The sequence below is a fragment of the Triticum dicoccoides genome, chromosome 5A (genome assembly GCF_002162155.2).
Source record: "Triticum dicoccoides isolate Atlit2015 ecotype Zavitan chromosome 5A, WEW_v2.0, whole genome shotgun sequence".
NCBI classification, from domain to species: domain Eukaryota; kingdom Viridiplantae; phylum Streptophyta; class Magnoliopsida; order Poales; family Poaceae; genus Triticum; species Triticum dicoccoides.
In genome coordinates, this window is record NC_041388.1 from 67,854,347 (window position 1) to 67,869,678 (window position 15,332).

A 15,332-nucleotide genomic window follows, 5' to 3' on the forward strand; every position below is an offset into this window, starting at 1 on the left:
CCGGGGCGGCCGAGTAGTGATGAGGTGACCAACCGAGTGGCAACGCGCGGGGCGGCCGAGTGGTGATGAGGTGACCAACCGAGTGGCGACGCATGGGGCGGCCGAGTGGTGATGAGGTGACCAACCGAGTGGCGACGCCCGGGGCGGCCGAGTGGTGATGAGGTGACCAACCGATGGTTGTAAATGTCATAGCCTTCAAATTCCTCCAAAACACCTACAATAAGGTCTTGTAGTGTTTTAGGACTCAAACAATCTGTCAGAGATTGCAGGGAGTTGAAAAACCCAGGGTCAAGCACATTCAAATCAGGACTGTTGGCAGGCTGTTGTACTAATCTAATGTCAAGTCTAGTTTTTGCGACAACTGCTAGAAATTCCTGGTCATCTGGCAAGACATGGGGCTTAGCATTATCCTGCTGAATGTAGATGGTCTGTCCAGCATCACTTTTCGGCTAAACTGCTTGTATCTCTGGCAAGACTTTCTCTATCAGGAACTCCCTCATCACTTTACGTCGACCTTTATTGACTTTGTCTCTATTGTACCTTTGGGCCTGTTGTCGCTCCTCCTCTGAGCAGGAACTTCTTTCACGAATGGCCAGATACCGATTTTCCGAGAGAAGGTCATGTTTCCTTCGCTGTCCCACCTTGGCCTAGCAACGACCGTTCAGAATATCATCTTGCCAATACAGTTGCCGTGTATAGGCCTCGTAGGCTCTTCCTCCCCATCCAGTAGATAATATGTTATATTCTTCTTTGTCATGTTAAACCACTTTTCGTCAATATGGACAACATTATGCATAGTCTTGAACTTAGGCCTCGCAGTTGCTGTTGTTGCCTCATCAAGAATCGACAAACAAAATTTCATCCTATCCATCTTATTCTTTTCCTTTAAAGCCGGCTTCACACAGTTTGTATGCCTCCTAATCAAATTCAGCATAAACTTTCTATGAAGTGTGGTAGGGCTACACCCCAGTTGCCAGGCTAGTGATCTAATAGTAGACCTCCTGTTTAATGGGATTGTTAGAATTTTTCTAGGTTAATGTCCTTAAGCTTTCTTCCAGAATTTCCTTTTCTCTGATCAGCAACATCTACCTCTTGACCTTGTTGAATTTGCAACATTGCTTTCCTCCAAATTCTTTGTATATTCCAAACACCCACTCCAAATTTTTTTGCAATGTCTTGCATATCAGCTTTCTTAAAAGTGCCTCCTCTACTCATACACAGTGTATGCAATGCTACATAAGCAGCAACTTTTTGCTGGTCATTGAGGGTTTTATTTTTTCTACCAACTTGCCTAGCACCTGCACCAACACATACAACAAAGAAATCATTAAATGATCAAGTGATGAAATGATCAAATGATATGTGATGAAATGATCAACTGTAACTGTACCTGGATTTTCAACAATTTCATCTCCTTCCATTCCATCTTCTGCACCTCCTTCCATTTCATTTTCTGCATCTTCACCCATTTCGTCCACATCTTCTGCGGGTGGAGTGAAGTTGAGGTCTGGGAGATCCATTTTGTCCTAAAGACATGAATACGCAAGATGAAGAATAAGTACAAGTAGAAGTAGAAGAACAATAAGTACAAGTAGAAGTAGAAGAACAAGTAGAAGAAGAACAGGAAGAAAAAGTCGTAGTAGAAGAAGTAGAAGTAGTAGAAGAAGAAGAACAAGTAGAAGTGGTACAAGTAGTAGTAGTAGTAGTAGTAGAATAATAATAAGAAGAAGAAGAACAAGTAGAAGTAGTAGTAGAAGAAGAAGAACAAGCAGAAGTGGTAGAAGAAGAACAAGTAGAAGAAGAAGAAGAAGAAGTGCACACCCACAGTTATTTTATTTCAACAAATTTTTATTTCACAATTTTCATTCTTATTTACTGTCAGTATTTGTAATCTGTCAACAAATGGCAAGAATGTTCACTTAAGGCTCTCTTTTGGTTTGCTTGTCTGAAATGAAATGAAGTAAACTAAAGTACAGTCCATTTTCACCTTTCCTTGCTTACTTGTTTTGATTTGATTGTAAATAAATAAGATCTCATTTCATTTGGTTTGCTTGTGTCAAGGAAAAAGAAGCAATAATCCATCCTGTGAGTGAGACCATCAACACACACACACACTATGTTTTACAAGGATCACACACTATGTCAACAGAGTAAGTGATCCCATATTCCCATTGGATTGAGATACCTCTTTTTCCCCATTATTAAAAGCATGTGAACATTGTTGTCACAAAATCACATGGCAAAATGTTGCCACCTTGCCCTAGATGGCTCTATAAGTATAGTTTGGACATACAATTTCATTTATGCAACATTTTGGTAGATATTACATACTTCTAATTGTTCTATCTTGGTGATATGAATTAATTTTAGTTTCAGTCCCTCCTTGATAGTTTCTGCTAAGGCACATTGATTTCCTTACCTTTAGTTTCACATAACTAAGATGTGCATTGCGCCTAATAGCTCCTGGAAGGTCTCAAACATGATCAATATAGATCCATTTCTTTGAAAAAGCACATCTGTCAAATAGGCATTCTAGTGTATTCTATTCTTTCTTACTATTATGTCTTATGTATGAAAATTCGGAGCATGTAGGTGTATTTTTTTGGCAGTATTGTTTATGCTCATGCTATTAGGAGCTTAGGTATCTAAATTTATACAGCCTATTTATTACTCCCTCCGTCACTTATTTTGGGACGGAGGGAGTATATTTTAGGGGCTATATGTTGCCAGGTTTAAAGCGACATGCTCAGAATTTCTTTTGGTTGAAACTAGTACCTTCTTGCCTTATGATGCATAGAACTTTAAAATGTTAACCATCCATTCTGCCATTCTGAACATTCATTGATCGAGGTAGTTTCTATCACTTGGCTTGGCTACTATACATAGTGAGTGTGTCTGCCTGTTTGGTACTCCTTTTGTCCCCTGGGAGGTCTGGTCTTTTGCCGCTTTCGTGAAACCTGGAACTAAAATCATGATGAAGATCCATGGTGTGTGTGTGCCTATGTTGTTTGGGTTTACTCTATTTAACCCATGGCACAAGTTGCTTAATCAATTCCAAGTGCACTGTTTCTAGAGCCATCATTCATCATTCATCAGGATACACCGTTTTATAGAAAGTTCTTTAATTATCCAAGTATTGATCTCAAATGGTCTATTGAATTTGTTTAGACTGACTCGCAGAAACTTTAGGCATGTTTGCAATTGGACAAATGGTGTATAACAATGATCATCATCTCTAAATTTGACAATTGGACAACATCGGCAGGAGGACAACAACAACATTATTTTCTCATGCATTACAGGTTTCCCAATTGATCATTACACTCCAGTAATTTCTTCTGATGCCAATTGGGAGGGTGATGATCTTGTCTGATTGCCATAGTTATTGATCTTAACAAATTCTTCCTGATTGAATGTCTCCTGATTAATTTTACAGACTATTGTACCTAAAAGCATCGACAAATTCTCCCAATTCTGCATCTGGCGAAAATTGATAAGAATTGGGAGCAGCGAGGAGTATCTGGCAAGGACCGGGCAGGGGAGCAGCAAGGATCAGGCTGGTCAGTGATACATCTCCAACGTATCTATAATTTTTGATTGTTCCATGCTATTATATTATCTGTTTTGGATGTTTATGGGCTTTATTAAACAGTTTTATATTATTTTTGGGACTAACCTATTAACCCAGAGCCCAGTGCCAGTTTCTGTTTTTTCCTTGTTTTAGAGTATCGCAGAAAAGGAAAATCAAACGGAGTCCAATTGACTTGAAACTTCACGGAACTTATTTTTGTACCAGAAGAAGCCCACGGAGTATCAGAGATGGACCAAGAGAGTCCCGGGCTGCCCACGAGGGTGGGGGGCGCGCCCACCCCCCTGGGCGCGCCCCCTACCTCGTGAACAGCCCGAAGGTCCACCGACGTACTTCTTCCTCCCATATATACCCATATACCCTAAAAACTTCAGGGAGCACAATAGATCGGGAGTTCCGCCGCCAGAAGCCTCCGTAGCCACCGAAAACCAATCTATACCCGTTCCGGCACCCTGCCGGAGGGGGAATCCCTCTCCGGTGGCCATCTTCATCATCTCGGTGCTCTCCATGACGAGGAGGGAGTAGTTCTCCCTCGGGGCTGATGGTATGTACCAGTAGCTATGTGTTTGATCTCTCTCTCTCTCTCTCTCTCGTGTTCTTGAGGTGATACGATCTTGATGTATCGTGAGCTTTGCTATTATAGTTGGATCTTATGATGTTTCTCCCCCTCTACTCTCTTGTAATGAATTGAGTTTTTCCTTTGAAGTTATCTTATGGGATTGAGTCTTCAAGGATTTGAGAACACTTGATGTATGTCTTGCGTGGGATACCTGTGGTGACAATGGGGTATTCTACTGATCCACTTGATGTATGTTTTGGTGATCAACTTGCGGGTTCTGCCCATGAATCTATGCATAGGGGTTGGCACACGTTTTCGTCTTGACTCTCCGATAGAAACTTTGGGGCACTCTTTGAGGTTCTATGTGTTGGTTGAATAGATGAATCTGAGATTGTGTGATGCATATCGTATAATCATACCCACGGATACTTGAGGTGACATTGGAGTATCTAGGTGACATTAGGGTTTTGGTTGATTTGTGTCTTAAATTGTTATTCTAGTACGAACTCTAGGGCTCTTTGTGACACTTATACGAATAGCCCAATGGATTGATTGGAAAGAATAACTTTGAGGTGGTTTTGTACCCTACCATAATCTCTTCGTTTGTTCTCCACTATTAGTGACTTTGGAGTGACTCTTTGTTGCATGTTGAGGGATAGTTATGTCATCCAATTATGTTATTATTGTTGAGAGGACTTGCACTAGTGAAAGTATGAACCCTAGGCCTTGTTTCAACGCATTGCAATACCGTTTGTGCTCACTTTTACCATTAGTTACCTTGTTGTTTTTATATTTTCAGAATACAAAAACCTTTATCTACCATCCATATACCACTTGTATCACCATCTCTTCGCCGAACTAGTGCACCTATACAATTTACCATTGTATTGGGTGTGTTGGGGACACAAGAGACTCTTTGTTATTTGGTTGCAGGGTTGCTTGAGAGAGACCACCTTCATCCTACGCCTCCTACGGATTGATAAACCTTAGGTCATCCACTTGAGGGAAATTTGCTACTGTCCTACAAACCTCTGCACAAGGAGGCCCAACAATGTCTACAAGAAGAAGGTTGTGTAGTAGACATCAGAGTGTGGAAGGGGTATTCCTACAGGCAGTCAGCTCTGATACCAACTTGTGACGCCCCCGATTCAATCGTACACTAATCATACACACAAACATGGACGATCAAGATCAGAGACTCACGAGAAGATATAACAACACAACTCTACAAATAAAATAAGTCATACAAGCATCATAATACAAGCCAGGGGCCTCAAGGGCTCGAATACAAGAGCTCGATCATAGACGAGTCAGCGGAAGCAACAATATCTGAGTACAGACATAAGTTAAACAAGTTTCCATAAGATGGTAGCATAAACTGGGATACAGATCAAAAGAGGCGCATGCCTCCTGCCTGGGATCACGCCTATGCCTCCTACGGATTGATAAACCTTAGGTCATCCACTTGTGCGAAATTTGCTACTGTCCTACAAACCTCTGCACTTGGAGGCCCAACAACGTCTACAAGAAGAAGGTTGTGTAGTAGACATCAAGATCTTTTCTGGCGCCGTTGCCGGGGAGGCGAGGAAAGTGGCACTAACACCCCGTCAACTAAGCTCTTTTCTGGCGTCGTTGCCGGGGAGGTTAGCGCTTGAAGGTATATCTTTAGATCTTGCAATCGAATCTTTTTGTTTCTTGTTTTAGCACTAGTTTAGTTTATAAAAGAAAACTACAAAGAAATATGGAATTGAGTTTGCCTCATACGCTTCATCTTTTAAATATCTTTCGTGAGTATGATGGAAAGGAAAATTGTGCCAAAGTGTTAGAAGAAAAATGCATTAAAATGTTTTGCACTAAATATTTGAATGATGAGCATGATTGCAATGTTTTTAGTATGAATTCCTTGAATATCTATGATTCTAATGATATGCAAAGCCACAAGCTTGGGGATGCTATGTTTGATGAATATGATATTTTTTGTCCCCCAAGTTTTGATGAGCAAATTTATTATGATGAAAGCATGCCTCCTATTTATGATGATTATATTGATGAAAGTGGATTTGGAGAGTCATGACTTTATTTAGTGATGAATCCACTATTTCGGAAGAGGTTCCAATTGATTATGAGAATAAAGTTGCTATCTATGATGATTATTGTGATGACATGTATGCTATAAAGAATAATTATAACCATGAAACTTGTCATCATGATTTTAGTTTTCAATTGGATTATGCCTCACATGATAATTATTTTGTTGAGTTTGCTCCCACTATTATTCATGAGAAGAATTTTGCTTATGTGGAGAGTAGTAAAATTTCTATGCTTGTAGATCATGAAAGGAATGCTTTAGGTGCTGGCTATATTGTTGAATTCATTCATGATGCTACTCAAAATTATTATGAGGGAGGAACATATGCTTGTAGGAGTTGCAATAATATCAAGTTTCCTCTCGATGTGCTTAAAATCTTGAAGTTATGCTTGTTTTGCCCTCCTATGCTAGTTGATTATTGTTCCACTAAGTAATTTTCTCACAAAATCCCTATGCATAGGAAGATGGTTAGACTTAAATGTGCTAGTCATATTCTTCATGATGCTCTCTTTATGTTTCAGTTCTTATCTTTTATGTGAGCATCGTTGAAATCATCATGCCTAGCTAGGGGCGTTAAACGATAGCGCTTGTTGGGAGGCAACCCAATTTTATTCTTGTTACTTGATTTTTGTTCCTGTTTAGTAATAAATAATTCATCTAGCCTCTTTTTAGATGTGGTTCTATGTGTTTAATTAGTTTTTGTGCCAAGTAGAACCTTTGGGAAGACTCGGGAAAAGTCTTTGCGATCTTGCTGTAAAAAAAGAAACTTTAGTGCTCACGAGAACTGCTGCCATTTTTTACTGGAGAGTGCTATTTAGTTAATTCGTTTTGCAGATGATTAATAGACAAATTCCTCAGGTCCACCAATTTATTTGAGAATTTTATGAGTTCGATAAGTGGTCGAAACCTACAGATTACTACAGACTGTTCTGTTTTTGACAGATTCTGTTTTCATCGTGTTGTTTGCTTATTTTGATGAACCTATGAATAGTATAGGAGGGTATGAACCATATATAAGTTGGAATACAGTAGATATTACACCAATATGAATTTAGAATGAGTTCACAACAGTACCTAAGTGGTGATTTATTTTCTTATACTAATAGAGCTTACGAGTTTTCTGTTAAGTTTTGTGTTGTGAAGTTTTCAAGTTTTGGGTAAAGATTCGATGGACTATGGAATAAGGAGTGGCAAGAGCCTAAGCTTGGGGATGCCCAAGGCACCCCAAGTTAATATTCAAGGACAACCAAGATCCTAAGCTTGGGATGCCCCGGAAGGCATCCCCTCTTTCGTCTTCGTTCATCGGTAACTTTACTTGGAGCTATATTTTTATTCACCACATGATATGTGTTTTGCTTGGAGCGTCATTATATTTTATTTAAGTTTTGCTTGCTGTTTGAATAAAATACCAAGATCTGAAATTATTAAATGTTAGAGAGTCTTCATATAGTTGCATAATTATTCAACTACTCATTGATCTTCACTTATATCTTTCGGAGTAGTTTGTAGTTGCTCTAGTGCTTCACTTATATCCTTTTAGAGCATGGTGGTGGTTTTATTTTATAGAAATAGATGAACTCTCATGCGTCACTTATATTATTTTGAGAGTCCTAAACAGCATGGTAATTTTCTTTGGTTATGAATTTAGTCCTAATATGATGGGCATCCAAGAGGGATATAATAAAAACTTTCATATAGAGTGCATTGAATACTAAGAGAAGTTTGATACTTGATAATTGTTTTGAGATATGGAGATAGTGATATTAAAATTGTGCTAGTTGAGTAGTTGTGAATTTGAGAAATACTTGTGTTGAAGTTTGCAAGTCCCGTAGCATGCACATATGGTAAACATTGTGTAACAAATTTGAAACATGAGGTGTTATTTGATTGTCTTCCTTATGAGTGGCAGTCGGGGATGAGCGATGGTCTTTTCCTACCAATCTATCCCCCTAGGAGCATGCGCGTAATGCTTGGTTTTTGATGACTTGTATATTTTTTCAATAAGTATGTGAGTTCTTTATGACTAATGTTGAGTCCATGGACTATACATACTCTTACCCTTCCATCATTGCTAGCCTCTTCGGTACCGTGCATTGCCCTTTCTCACATTGAGAGTTGGTGCAAACTTCGCCGGTGCATCCAAACCCCGTGATACGATACGCTCTGTCACACATAAACCTCCTTATATCTTCCTCAAAACAGCCACCATACCTACCTATTATGGCATTTCCATAGCCATTCCGAGATATATTGCCATGCAACTTTCCACCAGTCCGTTTATTATGACACGCATCATCATTGTCATATTGCTTTGCATGATCATGTAGTTGACATCGTATTTGTGGCAAAGCCACCATTCATAATTTTTCATACATGTCACTCTTGATTCATCGCAATCCCGGTACACCACCGGAGGCATTCATATAGAGTCATACTTTGTTCTAGTATCAAGTTGTAATCTTTGAGTTGTAAATAAATAGAAGTGTGATGATCATCATTAATAGAGCATTGTCCCAAAAAAAGAAAAAAAGAAAAAAAAAGAAAGGCCAAATAAAAAAAAGAAAGGACCAAAAAAGGCCAAAAAAGGCCAAAAAAGAAAGGCCAAATAAAATAAAAATAAAAAAGGGACAATGCTACTATCCTTTTTTCCACACTTGTGCTTCAAAGTAGCACCAGGATCTTCATGATAGAGAGTCTCTTGTTTTGTCACTTTCATATACTAGTGGGAATTTTTCATTATAGAACTTGGCTTGTATATTCCAACAATGGGCCTCCTCAAGTGCCCTAGGTCTTCATGAGCAAGCAAGTTGGATGCACACCCACTTAGTTTCTTTTGTTGAGCTTTCATACATTTATAGCTATAGTGCATCCGTTGCATGGCAATCCCTACTCCTTGCATTGACATCAATTGATGGGAATCTCCCTAGCCCATTGATTAGCCACGTCGATGTGAGACTTTATCCTTTTTTTGTCTTCTCCACATAACCCCCTCATTATATTCTATTCCACCCATAGTGCTATATCCATGGCTCACGCTCATGTATTGCGTGAAAGTTGAAAAACGTTTGAGATTACTAAAGTATGAAACAATTGCTTGGCTTGTCATCGGGGTTGTGCATGATGAGAGCATTCTTGTGTGACGGAAATGGAGCATGAGCAAACTATATGATTTTGTAGGGATGAACTTTCTTTGGCCATGTTATTTTGAGAAGACATGATTGCTTAGTTAGTATGCTTGAAGTATTATTATTTTTATGTCAATATTAAACTCTTGTCTTGAATCTTATGGATCTGAATATTCTTGCTACAATAAAGAGAAATACATGATGAATATGTTAGGTAGCATTCCACATCAAAAATTCTGTTTTTATCATTTATCTACTCGAGGACGAGCAGGAATTAAGCTTGGGGATGCTGATACGTCTCCAACGTATCTATAATTTTTGATTGTTCCATGCTATTATATTATCTGTTTTGGGTGTTCATGGGCTTTATTAAACACTTTTATATTATTTTTGGGACTAACCTATTAACCCAGAGCCCAGTGCCAGTTTCTGGTTTTTTCCTTGTTTTAGAGTATCGCAGAAAAGGAAAATCAAATGGAGTCCAATTGACCTAAAACTTCACGGAACTTATTTTTGGACCAGAAGAAGCCCACGGAGTATCGGAGATGGACCAGGAGAGTCCCGGGCTGCCCACGAGGGTGGGGGCGCGCCCACCCCTTGGGTGCACCCCCCTGCCTCGTGGACAGCCCGGAGGTCCACTGACGTACTTCTTCCTCCCATATATACCCATATACCCTAAAAACTTCGGGGAGATCAATAGATCGGGAGTTCCGCCGCCAGAAGCCTCCGTAGCCACCGAAAACCAATCTAGACCCGTTCGGGCACCCTGCCGGAGGGGGAATCCCTCTCCGGTGGCCATCTTCATCATCTCGGTGCTCTCCATGATGAGGAGGGAGTAGTTCTCCCTCGGGGCTGAGGGTATGTACCAGTAGCTATGTGTTTTATCTCTCTCTCTCTCTCTCGTGTTCTTGAGGTGATACAATCTTGATGTATCGCGAGCTTTGCTATTATAGTTGGATCTTATGATGTTTCTCCCCCTCTACTCTCTTGTAATGAATTGAGTTTTCCCTTTGAAGTTATCTTATCGGATTGAGTCTTTAAGGATTTGAGAACAATTGATGTATGTCTTGCATGGGATACCTGTGGTGACAATGGGGTATTCTACTGATCCACTTGATGTATGTTTTGGTGATCTACTTGCGGGTTCCGCCCATGAACCTATGCATAGGGGTTGGCACACATTTTTGTCTTGACTCTCCGGTAGAAACTTTGGGGCACTCTTTGAGGTCCTATGTGTTGGTTGAATAGATGAATCTGAGGTTGTGTGATGCATATCATATAATCATACCCACGGATACTTGAGGTGACATTGGAGTATCTAGGTGACATTGGGGTTTTGGTTGATTTGTGTCTTAAGGTGTTATTCTAGTACGAACTCTAGGGCTGTTTGTGACACTTATAGGAATAGCCCAACGGATTGATTGGAAAGAATAACTTTGAGGTGGTTTCGTACCCTACCATAATCTCTTCGTTTGTTCTCCGCTATTAGTGACTTTGGAGTGACTCTTTGTTGCATGTTGAGGGATAGTTATGTGATCCAATTATGTTATTATTGTTGAGAGGACTGTCACTAGTGAAAGTATGAACCCTAGGCCTTGTTTCAACGCATTGCAATACCGTTTGTGCTCACTTTTACCATTGGTTACCTTGCTGTTTTTATATTTTCAGATTACAAAAACCTTTATCTACCATCCATATACCACTTGTATCACCATCTCTTCGCCGAACTAGTGCACCTATACAATTTACCATTGTATTGGGTGTGTTGGGGACACAAGAGACTCTTTGTTATTTGGTTGCGGGGTTGCTTGAGAGAGACCATCTTCATCCTACGCCTCCTACGGATTGATAAACCTTAGGTCATGTACTTGAGGGAAATTTGCTACTGTCCTACAAACCTCTGCACTTGGAGGCCCAACAACGTCTACAAGAAGAAGGTTATGTAGTAGACATCAGTCAGTGTGGTTGAGAGGACCAGGTTGGTGCAGCAAGGACTAGATTGGGAGGAGTGGCGACCAGGCTGGGGCGGCGGCGATCAAATTGGGAGCGGTGGCCACCAAACTGGGCAAGGACGATGGGGAAGAGAGTGGCGAAGGAGGAGGAGGAGGAGGTGGAGGGCGGAGGAGGAGGTGGCCGGACTAGCAGCTAGAGGAGGTGGAGGGTGCAGGTGGCCTGGCGGAGGAAGACTATGAGGAGGAGCCTGGCGGAGGAAGACGACGACTCGTTTTCAAATCAGGGGTATTTTTGTACATTTGCTCGTTTTCACCTGGTCCAAAAAACCCCCCAACGACAACTATTTCAGAATAGAGGGAGTAGTATTTTGCAAGGAGTTAAAGACCGACGGTTATACATGCATACATGCACAATTAACTCGTCATTGACGCTAGAATTTGGAAGGGGCTTAAAGCCCGGTAGTACTACATGGATGCATGCAACATTAACTGGCGGGGGAACACTAGAAGTACTAGCAAAATGAGTGCGTCAGTTTCAGCTGCAGTAATTAGATAATTATCGCTGGAAATCCTCACCTGTTGAGATGCTCAATGAGGTGATTACCCGAGCGAAATGACCAACCCACTCCAAGAAAAATTATGAAGCCCACGTTATGCAGTTGGTGGGATCGTCGGGTACGTACTCTCCAATGTAGACGACCCAAATGAAGAAGACGCAGGTGCTCGGGTAGCGCGTGCTGCCGGTGATGTAGGCAAGGGCTCGCGAGCGCGCCGCTGAGCGGCACCGGTGGCGCGGGGCCACCGAGCAGGCCACAGAGTGGGCGAGCATGGTGATGGCGGCAAGTGCAGTAGAGGCCGATGAGTGTGGCGCAGGGCCGGCGAGCACGGCGTAGCACTTCACCGCTCTATGGGTCGGATGGGTCCGATCTCTTTGGCTACTCATCCGCATGCGTGCCAGACGCTTGCGAGAGAGCGGCAATGGCGTTCGAAACGAGATCGAAGACGACGAGTGAGTGACGCAGAACCATATGCATCATGGCTCGATAGACGCCATGCCCCACGGTGGGCGCCAACTGTCGTGGGAACGATTGCAACAATAATAAGGTATAGGGTAAAGGAGCATGATCTATCGAGATGCATATGGGTGACACGGTGGTTTTAGTGAGTTCGGGCCTCTCATGGTGGAGATAACAACCCTACGTCTCGTGCTCCGGAGAGGCTTTGTTTTATCTATCATGAACACGGAGTTACATGGTATATTTGAGAGAGGGAGCGAGGGGCATGGATCCCATGCTAAGTCCTGAGACTAATGGTCAGACAGAGAGGGGGAGAAGAAAATGAGAGAGGACAGAGCCTGCCCCCAAGTCTAGTGGTGGGGGGTGGCTTATATAGAGTGCGCCACCCCCTCACCTCCTATGTTACAAAGCGGGGGTATGAATGCCATAATGCCAGCCCACTACCAAGCCTTCACTATGAGAATGATGCTTTGACTGCTTTGCTGCCTCCTGGTCTTCGTATACCTGAGTGAGTCGTTTGGTCAAGTGGTAAACTGTCATCCGAGTGGATGGTATGGTGCTTGGTCGAGTGGATGGTATGCTGCTCGGTCGAGTGGATAGTATGTATGTATGAAATTTATCTGGATGCACTGTTGTGTGGACCCCATGCTTTATGATATTTCGACCCTTCGTGGGCCTACCTATTATGTGTATCCCCAACAACGGTGATGTAGGTCGGGCGCGTCGAGGAGTGGCGCGTCCAGGGGTGGTGTAGGTAGCGGTCAAGGACGACGAATAGCGGCGTGGCAAGCTCGGCGAGCTTCGACTCCGGCGAGGGCGTTGGTGGTGAAGATGGCGGCGTGGAGGTGAAGGGGCGTTACGGATCGACGAGGGCGTCACAATGGTGGAGTCGGTGGTGGTTGGGGACAGCGGAAACAAGAGGAGCAACGGCGTCGGGGCCCGGATGAGTTGCGGCTCTAGCGAACTGCGGGCGAGGTCGAGCAGCTCCCTGTAGATGAAGTGAGGGCAAAAAAATCATGTCAAATCGAAGCGTGGGAATGAGGCAAGCCGGCTAGCAGAAAGAGGGGGCAAGGGAAGGCTCACCGGCGTCGGAAACGACGACGAACGTCCGCGGTTCCGGCAAGATCTGAACGACAGGTGCGTGCAATATTGATGGACTTGGGCGAGGGTTTAAAGGGGGATCGACAGAGAGAGACCTAGGGTATTTATAGGACGCTGTCGTGGACGAGGGGAAAGCCTCAGGGATGCGATCCCGTGAAGATCGGACGCGGTGCGGCCGCGTGCGCACTCTGGACGGCATAGCGTGCGGGAGGGGAAGGAAGAAGGTGGTGGGGCCTGGCGTTCAGCGGGTGTGGGTGAGAGGGAGGGGATCGGGCGTCCGGTCGGTAAGGGATTCATGGATCGAGGAGCTCCTGCTGGGCCGGTTTGGCGCTGGTGCGTAGGTGGCCGGGGTGGAGAGAGAGAGGCGGGCCTAGTGCGGCTGGCTTCGGCCAATTTTTCTTTAATATATATAACACAGACAAGAAAACTAAATAAAAGAAGAACAATACGAATTTTACATAGACATATTAGATATCAAAATATTTAGGAAAAGAAATCCTCAAGCATGATCTATTTTTCAGAGAAAAATAAAATACACAAAAATTCACAAAAGTCAAACAATGCTGCCGTTGCAATAAAACCCAATAAAAATCGTTTTTAAAATACCAAAATGATTTCAAATTTATTTTCTCCTAATTTTCCATAGAATGGAATCATTTTACCCTTATTTAAATTTATTTATTTTTAGGAGAGAAAATAATTTGAAAAAAGGTAAATAACTCCTAAATTGAAAGTGGGTTTCAAAATACTTCCAAATGACTTTCAATTTAATTTTTTAACTTCCAACTCATATTTCATATAATTTGAAGAAGTCATTTTATCTTCTCTCATGAAAATCATTGAGTTGCATAAAGTTTCAAATTTGAAATAGTTTTTAGATGGAATTCAAATATTTTCAAACCCCTTTTCATTTCTTTGAATGGGAGAAGTCATATCATCTCCACTCTAGGGTTTTGTGATTAAATGAATTTGAATTCCTACGGATCAAATGCAAAGTGAAAGTTTTGGGAAAGTCATTTCATTCCCTCTCATTGAACTCTCAAAGGTTTCAAATTCCACTCACTTTCAACCAAACAATCAAACATACAATCAAATCTATTTATTTAATATAACATTCCAAAATTTAGAATTCTGGGATGTTACAGCTTCGCACACAGGTGGCTAGTGGGTGTCTGTTTATCCATCTTTAGTTGAATCAGATTCAACGAATAGGGTTCTTTCTGAAGATCAAAAAGCAATCACTATACTGCGTTGTGGTTTTTGATGCGTAGGTAAGAACGGTTCTTACTCAACCCGTAGCAGCCACGTAAAACTTGCAACAACAAAGTAGAGGACGTCTAACTTGTTTTTGCAGGGCATGTTGTGATGTGATATGGTCAACACATGATGCTAAATTTTATTGTATGAGATGATCATTTTTGTAACATAGTTATCGACAACTGACAGGAGCCATATGGTTGTCGCTTTATTGTATGAAATGCAATCGCCATGTAATTGCTTTACTTTATCACTAAGCGGTAGTGATAGTCGTAGAAGAAATAGTGGCGAGACGACAACGATACTTCGATGGAGATCAAGGTGTCAAGCCGGTGACGATGGTGATCATGACGGTGCTTTAGAGATGGAGATCAAAGGCATAAGATGATGATGGCCATATCATATCACTTATATTGATTGCATGTGATGTTTATCCTTTATGCATCTTATTTTGCTTAGTTCGGCGGTAGCATTACAAGATGATCTCTCACTAAATTACAAGGTATAAGTGTTCTCCCTGAGTATGCACCGTTGCCACAGTTCGTCGTGCCGAGACACCACGTGATGATCGGATGTGATAAGCTCTACGTTCACATACAATGGGTGCAAGCTAGTTTTGCACACGCGGAATACTCGGGTTAAAC